This window comes from Natator depressus, chromosome 20 (genome assembly GCF_965152275.1).
Source record: "Natator depressus isolate rNatDep1 chromosome 20, rNatDep2.hap1, whole genome shotgun sequence".
Taxonomy (NCBI): Eukaryota; Metazoa; Chordata; order Testudines; family Cheloniidae; genus Natator; species Natator depressus.
In genome coordinates, this window is record NC_134253.1 from 8,163,470 (window position 1) to 8,173,031 (window position 9,562).

Consider the following 9,562-nt stretch of genomic DNA (forward strand, 5'->3'; position numbering starts at 1 on the left):
ACATGAGTCTGAATATCCAGGGGTTCCCTGGCCCTCAGCATCTTCAGAATGACCATTCTCCCAGCCCGTTGCTTTGCCCCTGCCGCCCCCTCTTCGCATCCCTCCACTGGGTCCCCCTTCCTCACACCAAACACCAGCTGCTCCTCTTCGCTGTCATCTAGAGCAAGGGGAAATTCTCCCGCTGAATTCTTTTTTTCTGAGTCATTTCGCTGAATTGTTGGTTTTGGGATGGGGACCAGAATAAGCAAAAGTTGAAACGTTGGTCGTTGCGGTTGGAAATGACTTTTCGGTCACCCAGTTCCTTGGATTGTATTTTAAAAAATTCAAAAGCAATAAAAACCATCAAAATCTAAATGAAACAGCCCTCTGGATGGAGGGGGCCCTATTCAGCTTGTATTGAGGAATTCTGGGCACTTCACATTCATCACCCAGCTGAGAGGGGTGGAGACCAGGTGACAGGGTGTGAAAATCATCATGCAGCAGTTTGCGACCCCCAGTCCCACGCACTGGACCGTTTGCGCTTTCACAGAGTCATGGATAAAAAGGGAGCTGGGGTGGAGAACCCTGTGCAGAATGCCACAGAGAAAGCAATTCGATATTCAGAGATGGTAAAGCTAGGAGGGACCATTAGGCCATCCTGCCTGACGTCCTGCATAGGGCAGGCCAGAGATGGCTGTCAGGGGTCCTGGCACCCAGCCCAGAACTTCTGATTAGCGGGACCATATCTTTTAGAAAGAGACACCCACGCCTTATTTAAAGACTCCAACTCAGAAAATAAGAACGGCCATAATGGGTCAGCCCAAGGGACCATCTAGCCCAGTGTGCTGTCTTCCAACCGTGGCTGGATGCTTCAGAGGAAGTGAACAGAATGGGGCAATCATCGAGTGATACATCCCAGGTCATCCAATCCCAGCTTCTGGCAGACAGAGGCTTAGGGACACCCAGAGCATGGGGTTGCCTCCCTGACCACCATGGCTAATAGTCATTCATGGACCTGTCCTCCAGGAACTTATCTAGGTGTTTTTTGAATCCAGTGATACTTTTGTCCTTCACAACAGCCCCTGGCAATGAGTTCCACAGACTGATTGTACGTTGTGTGAAGAAATACTTCCTTAGGTTTGTTTTAAACCAGCTGACTATTAATTTCATCAGGTGACCCCTGGTTTTTGTGTTATGTGAAGGGATCAATAACACTTCCCTAGTCACTTTCTCCACATCAGGCATGATTTTATAGACCTCTGTCACCGTAGTCGTCTCTTTTCTAAGCCAAACAGTTCCAGTCTTTTCAATCTTCCCTCATATAGAAGTTGTTCCAGCCCCCTGATCATTTTTATTGCCCTTCTCTGCACCTTTTCCATTTCTAATATAGCTTTTTTTGAGATGGGGCGAGCAGATCTGCACACCATGTTCAAAGTGTGGGCATACTATGGATTTATATAGGGGCAATATGATATTTTCTGACTCATTATCTACCCCTTTCCCAATGGCTCCCAACATTCTGTTCGCTTTTTAGACGGCTGCTGCACATTGAGCGGATGAGTTCTGAGAACTATCCATGATGGCTCCAAAATCTCTTTCTTGAGTGATAACAGATAATTTAGGCCCCATCATTTTGTATGTACAGGTGGGATTATGTTTTCCAATGTGTGTTACTTTGCATTATCAACACTGAATGTCGTCTGCCATTTTGTTACCCAGTCACCCAGTTTTGTGAGATCTTTTCGTAGCTCTTTGCAGACTGCTTTGGACTTAACTATCTTGAGTAGTTTTGTGTCATCTGCAAATCTTGGCACCTCACTGTTCACCTCACTTTCCAGATCATTTATGAATATGTTGAACAGAACTAGTCCCAATACAGATCCTTGGAAGACCCCACTATTTACCTATTTCCATTCTGAAAAGTGACCTTCCTACCCTTTGTTTCCTATCTTTTAACCAGTTGCTGATCCATGAGAGGACCTTCCCTCTTATCCCATGACAGCTTACTTTGCTTAAGAGCCTTTGGTGTCTTGTCAAAGGCTTTCCGAAACTCCAGGTACATTATATCATTTGCATTACTCTTGTCCACATGCTTGTTGATCCCCTCAAAGAATTCTAATAGATTGGTGAGGCATGATTTCCCTTTACAAGAGCCATGTTGACTCTTTTCCAGCACATCATGTTCATCTATGTGTCTGATAATTCTGTTCTTTATTATAGTTTCAACCAATTATAAACTTTATTATAGTTTCAACAAGGACAAGTGCAGAGTCCTGCACTTAGGACGGAAGAATCCAATGCACCGCTACAGACTAGGGACCGAAAGGCTCGGCAGCAGTTCTGCAGAGAAGGACCTAGGGGTTACAGTGGATGAGAAGCTGGATATGAGTCAACAGTGTGCCCTTGTTGCCAAGAGGGCCAATGGCATTCTGGGATGTATAAGTAGGGGCATTGCCAGCAGATCGAGGGACGTGATCGTTCCCCTCTATTCGACATTGGTGAGGCCTCATCTGGAGTACTGTGTCCAGTTTTGGGCCCCACACTACAAGAAGGATGTGGAAAAATTGGAAAGAGTCCAGCGGAGGGCAACAAAAATGATTAGGGGACTGGAACACATGAGTTATGAGGAGAGGCTGAGGGAACTGGGATTGTTTAGTCTACGGAAGAGAAGAATGAGGGGGGATTTGATAGCTGCTTTCAACTACCTGAAAGGGGGTTCCAAAGAGGATGGCTCTAGACTGTTCTCAGTGGTAGCAGATGACAGAACAAGGAGTAATGGTCTCAAGTTGCAATGGGGGAGGTTTAGGTTGGATATTAGGAAAAACTTTTTCACTAGGAGGGTGGTGAAACACTGGAATGCCTTACCTAGGGAGGTGGTGGAATCTCCTTCCTTAGAGGTTTTTAAGGTCAGGCTTGACAAAGCTCTGGCTGGGATGATTTAATTGGGGATCGGTCCTGCTTTGAGCAGGGGGTTGGACTAGATGACCTCCCGAGGTCCCTTCCAACCCTGATATTCTATGATTCTATGATTCACTTTGCCTGGTGCTGAAGTCAGGCTTGCCGGCCTGTAATTGCCAGGATCACATCTGGAGCCTTTTTTAAAATTAGCGTCACATTAGCTCTCCTCCAGTCATCCGATGAAGTGAGCTGTAGCTCACGAAAGCTTGTGCTCTAATAAATTGGTTAGTCTCTAAGGTGCCACAAGTCCTCCTGTTCTTTTTTCATCTGGTACAGAGGCTGCTTTAAGCACTAGGGTACATACCACAGTTAGTAATTCTACAGTTTCCCTTTTGAGTTCCTTCAGAGCTCTTGGGTGAATGCCAGCTGGGCCTGGGGACTTATTACTGCTAAATTTATCATTTTATTCCAAAACCTGCTTTACTGACACCTCCGTCTGGGACAGCTCCTCAGATCTGTCACCTGAAAAGAATGGCTCGGTTGTGGGGCTCTCCCTCACATCCTCTGCGGTGAAGACACATGCACCCGGATTCTGCTGGAGGATGGCCCAGGGGCTAGGGCACTAAACAATCAATGGGTGCCGAGGGACTTCTGAAAACCCCACTAGTCACAAAAACCTTTTAGAAATCTGGCCCTTAGCATGCCTGTGCCTCAGTTTCCCAGGTGTAAAAATTAGGGTTATAACCTTGTCCTGCCTCAGGGGGGCGTGTGAGGATAAAGCCACTTTGAGATCTACCGATGAAAGGTGCTATATTCAAGCTTAGGGTAACCAGATAGCAAGTGTGAAAAATCGGGACGGGGGTGAGCGGTAATAGGCATCTATATAAGAAAAAGCCCTGAATATCGGCACGGTCCCTATAAAATCAGGACATCTGGTCACCTGAGTTAAGGGAGATTATTACAATCCCTGGGGCAGTTGTTCCAATGGCTAATTCCCCTTGCTGTTAAAACTCTGCACCTTTATTTCTAGCCTGAATTTATCTAGCTTCAGCCCGCGGCCCTGGCATCTCGTTCTGCCTTTGTCTGCCCTCTGTTCTCAGAACTCTCCTCCCCATGGAGGTGGGTACAGCCAGGGACCTGGGCACCTCGGAACCTTCTCTTGGAGAAACGGGAGAGACTGAGCTCCCAGGCTCTAGCTCTAAGGCAGGTTTCCCAGCACAAGAATCTCTTTTTCTGAGCCCATGTCAATTCGTCACCCTCCTTTTTGCAGTGCAGCCCCCAGAACTGGACCCAGTATCCAGTGATGGGCTCACCAGTGCTGTATACAGAGTAACACCCCTCCCTGCTGCTAGTGAGATTTCCCCACTTATACAAAGCAGGGTGGCATTAGCCTTTTTAGCCTCAGCTCTCGTTCAGCCAGTTCCCACCATGACCCCATTTCCCTTTTAGGGCTTTCCAGGGTACGATCCCCCATCCTATAAGTGTGACCTACATTCTTTGTTCCTAGATGCCTGATCTTGCATCTGGCTTTATTGGAATGCGTATCGTTCCGATGAGCCCACCTTACCAAGCGATTGGACAATGGATCCAATCTCCCTGCAGGCGCTCCTGCCTCCAGGCACAAATAAGACACATTTAAAATTCACAATGCAATTATGATTGTCACGCTGCCTGGTATGGGCCACATCTAAGAGCGCCAATCTCAGGCCAAACTGCCAGGAAACAGGGCATGTTCCCCAAACTGGTGGTATATTCGCTTGTAAAGTTTCACCAAACCAGTAACAGATGTGTGCTTTCAACTACTCACTAGTTATTATGGATCCACAGACAGGCCCCTCTAGCCCCTCCTGAACCACCCAGACATACCAGACTTCTGTGATAAATGATTATTAAAACCAGAAATCACATGTATTAGGTTCTTCCAGTTCCAAAGAACCAGACAAACACCTCGGGGCAAAATATACTTCAACTCTTACCCCAAACAGCATGCTGGTAGCCAATCCTTTAGTAACTAAAAACTAAAGGTTTAGTCATATTAAGAAAGAAAGAGAGTTATTAAAAATTTAAAGGTTTCAGCGTAACAGCCGTGTTAGTCTGTATTCGCAAAAAGAAAAGGAGGACTTGTGGCAACTTAGAGACTAACCAATTTATTTGAGCATAAGCTTTTGTGAGCTACAGCATCCGATGAAGTGAGCTGTAGCTCACGAAAGCTTATGCTCAAATAAATTGGTTAGTCTCTAAGGTGCCACAAGTCCTCCTGTTCTTTTTTAAAAATTTAAAATGAATCAGGTACATTACAGTTGATTTCAGAGTTAGTAGATCAGGATAATAGCAGTGATGTTAAATCTGCCAGTTTGTAATAAGTCTCTCTGGTGCATCCCAAATATTGGGCTCCTCAGTCCATTGTTCAAAGCTCTTCTTTGTTAGAAATCATAGTCCAGAGAAAGAGGCAAGGGGATGATGTCACCCTCTTCAAATTATCCCCGCTACCGTGTGCCTGGCAAGCTACTGTCTGGAACAGGGAGTTCTACATGCCCTGTTGAGTCATGGGGCCTCCATTGTCCACATGCTGCTGAGGCGTCCTTGGGAGGGGCCCTTTGGAAGAGTTGATTCTCTGCAATGGCCCATCAGCCTACGGCTGGCTGCTCCTGACGGAAATTTGTCATGTGGGTGCTACCCAGGAACACAACATGTCTGAGATACGGCCACACAGCAAAGATTCGTAACTTCAAAATACAGCGATAATACGCGCACATCAACAGGGTAACGTTGTTCAGCAGATCACAACGTGAGCCAGTGACTCCTTACTTTGTATAAGATTTATCACAGTTGTGCAAGAGTGTTGGTACATCAGTGGCTATAACAGTGTACGCAAGGTCATCGTCCTTTCTGTACAGTCACAATTATTACGATTTATTATTTCTTTGCAGACTTGCCCAGTAGCAATGTAAGGACAGTCCTAGCACCAAAGGAACGGAAACCTGCTAGATTTGGAGCATTTCACAGTTGCAAATCTTATAGTTTCCTCCAATTATGATCCCAATAGGGAAGGCAAGACGGAGTCACTAAGGGATCTGTCTCAGGGCACACCCGCTCTAACCCAGAGGTTCTCAGACTGGGGGGGTGCACCCCCCTTACGGGGTAAGGAATGTATTGGGAGGGGCGTGAGAATCTGGAAAGAAAAAAAACCTTCCTGCCCACATTTTACCCACAGCAAGGAATAACTAGCTAAGCTGATCCCTCCAGGCACATCAGGTGCTCAGCTTGTGCTGTGCGTTTGACTCCAGATGGCGCTGTGCATTTTGACGGATTTCTGTGAAGCTTGCACAGCATTATCCTAAGTTGTTGCCATCTGTACATTAATCCCTTTGCTACAACGCGCTGTGGGCATTTCACTGTAAGCAGCGACCACAATCGCAGTTTTGCTTTTGCTCTTTGCTCTTTTTGCATTGGCTCATTCCTGCAGTTCATGGAATTGTAATGATACCCCCTGGGTTCTGTTTCTTTGCCTTCTGAACTCTGAGCATTGCAGGGTCACTCTTCCACCTTTTCTCTGCCACCATGAGGGATGACAATAGGCTTAAAAAAAAAAAAGCCGAGATTTTCCCTTAATCCCACGACTGCCGGAGTTGGGGCTTTAACACTAAACATCATGAGATATAAGATAAAATCATAACACCGGGGGAACTCTGGAGCTGGGATCTGGGATTCATGGGCCAGGCCCAACTCCAGTGGAAACACGTCATGGTGGATTTTCCATCACTGACCATTTTTAAACTAGGATGGGATGTTTTCCTGAAAGCTCTGCTCCAGGAATTATTGTAGGGAAGTTCTCTGGCCTGGGTTACCCAGGAGGTCAGACTAGAAATAAAAATGAGCCCCTCTGGCCTTGGAAAGTTTGCTCCAGTGCCATTTCTGGAGCCTTCCCTGCTGATGGAAACTCTATGGCCACTTCCCTTACCTTGTCCCCGCACTGTGTCATTCTCCATGGCATGGGCCAGGCCAGTCCCACTGGGATTAGTATGATTTATTAGGTGTATTATGGTAGTGCCTCAGAGCAGGCCCCAGTCATGGACCAGGATCCCATTGTGCTAGGCACTATACATTATTTATTAGGTGTATTACGGTAGCGCCCAGGAGCCCCAGTCATTTTTGCGTTATGTAACGTGTAGAATAGCATGCTCCAAAATTGCTGGCAGTGAAACTGGTCACTTAGGGCGGGTCAGAGCTAACTCCATCCAGAGTGAGCCCCCTGACGTCTTTCTGCCCAGCCCAGCCAAGTGTTCACAAGGAGCTGGTGTGGGCCTGTGCAAAGCACAGAAGAGCCCAAGTAAAAGACTTTGAATAGGGGCCCCGAAAGGAGCGAACTGACATTAACGAATCTTCCTGCTTATGGAAGGAGACCGCCGATCGGGGACCGTACAATAGGAGGCAGGAAGGCACAAGATGGGATCCATGACGGAGGTGACAGGCACTCTGCCACCAGAAGCGCCTCATAAAAGGTGGAGCCCAGCTCCCTGGACCGCACAAGCGCCGTACGGACTGACCGTTGGGGCCGAAGTACCTAGTTAGACAGGAAAGGAACTGGTTAATAAGTACCCGCTCAAGACTGCAGTTTATATTTTTCTTTTCTCTGTAACCATATGTTTCCAATCCTTATACCAGCTTCTATTTAACTCTCTTAAGCTCTGTCAAATAAACTTCCATCTGGTTTTACTCTAGGCACGACGAAGTGGTGTGCGCTAAGGAGAGGGTTGGACTGAGGTGAAGCTAGTGAACCATGGGGCGGCTGCTTCCCTGGGGGCAGTGAGTCTGTGCACATTGCAGGTTGCCAGACGTCACGGGACTGGGCACTGAAGTGTAAGGAAGTGGGTGTATAGACAGGTTGGAGGGATCTGTGGGCAGAGGAGAACTCTAGAGGCTAAAAGAACAGGAGGACTTGTGGCACCTTAGAGACTAACAAATTTATTAGAGCATAAGCTTTCGTGGGCTACAGCCCACTTCATCAGATGCATAGAAGGGAACATATAGTAAGAAGACACACATACACATACAGAGAAGGTGGAGGTTTCCATACAAACTGTAAGAGGCTAATTAACGAAGATGAGCTATTATCAGCAGGAGAAAAAAACTTCTGTAGTGATAATCAAAATGGCCCATTTAGACAGTTGACAAGAAGGTGTGCGGATACTTTGCTAGATACCATTAACTTGGGTTTGAATAGAGACTGGGAGTGGCTGGGTCATTACACATATTGACTCTATTTCCCCATGTTACGTATCCTCAAATTTATTTGAGCATAAGCTTTTGTGAGCTACAGCTGAAATGAGCTGTAGCTCACGAAAGCTCATGCTCAAATAAATTGGTTGGTCTCTAAGGTGCCACTAGTACTCCTTTTCTTTTTGCTAATAGTCAGGATGGCTGACGCTCCAGTGTGGCTTCCTATCCTACATAGCGGTGGTTTTGCTCTGAGTGAGCTGGTTTGTCACGATGCCAATTTCTTATTTCTCTCTTTATTTGGGATCCCAATTTCTCAAAAGCCAAAGATGCAAAACAGGGACAAATGTGTCCAGGCAGCGATCGGGGGTGGGGGTGGAGGCTGTGTGTCTCACCATGACTCTGCGATCACAGCCTCCAGCACACACACTCCTCCCCCAAGCAGGACGACAGGCTCCTTAGGGCCCAGGGTGCGGGGGGTTGGAGTTGGGGTGTGGGGGCTGGTGGAGAGGACTCAGGGCTCGGCTCTTACCTGGAGGGAAGCCCAGGTGGTCAGGAACTTTTGGACAAAACCTTTTTTCCCAGGAAAACGGCGATTTGCCAGAACCAAAACTTTTCACAGAAATGGGTCAGTTTTGACTAACCATTCCACAGGAAGGTCTGTCAGGGCCGCGGTGGAAGCTCTGGTCAGAAGCAGCAATAGGAAGTCCCACCCCATTCTGGGCATAGCCTGGGGCATGCAGCTGGGATGTGGGAGACCAAACCAGGCACAGCAGGGACTCAGACCTGGGTCTTTGACCACCCTGGCATGGGTGCACTCTGGGCTGATGAATAGTTGATTATCAATACTCCACCAAGAGCTCCAGCAAGAGCCAGTGAAAATCTGAGCCAGTGAGCGACTCTATATCTGGGTCCTGAGGGCGTGTGCCGGGGTGCTGTGGGAGTTGGACCCAGGTTCAAGTCCTGCTTTACCTGAATCAGACCAGAGGCTTGGCCCTGGCTGTCCCCTATCCATGGTTGGTGCCCTCTCCACTGGGCCATTGGTTATTCTGCACCAGTCTTGGCTTCATTTTGAATGGGAATAAAAACAAATGTTAAAACCTTCCATTAAATGAAGCCCTTGTTTCCTGGCCTGTCCTGGTGTGGAGGTACCACAACCAGCTGTGTACAGGCCAGGAGTGAGGGAAGCCTCAACTGGTGACTGGGCAGCACGGGCTGGGAGCTGCAGAACCTCAGGGCTGGGATCAAGCCACTGGCCATTATAGTCACCGAGCCCAGCCAGGGCTGGGGTGCAGGGTTAGCGAGGTACCAGCACAGGTCTCTGTGCCCTGGGTGAGCCTGCTCCCTGTGTTGCAGGGTTCCCGTGCTGCCCACAAACCTCTCCGTGCTGCCCACACAACTGGGAGGAGTTGCAGAAGAAGTGCTACTTTTTCTCCTCCCTAAAGGTGACCAGAAAGAAGGCCAGGAG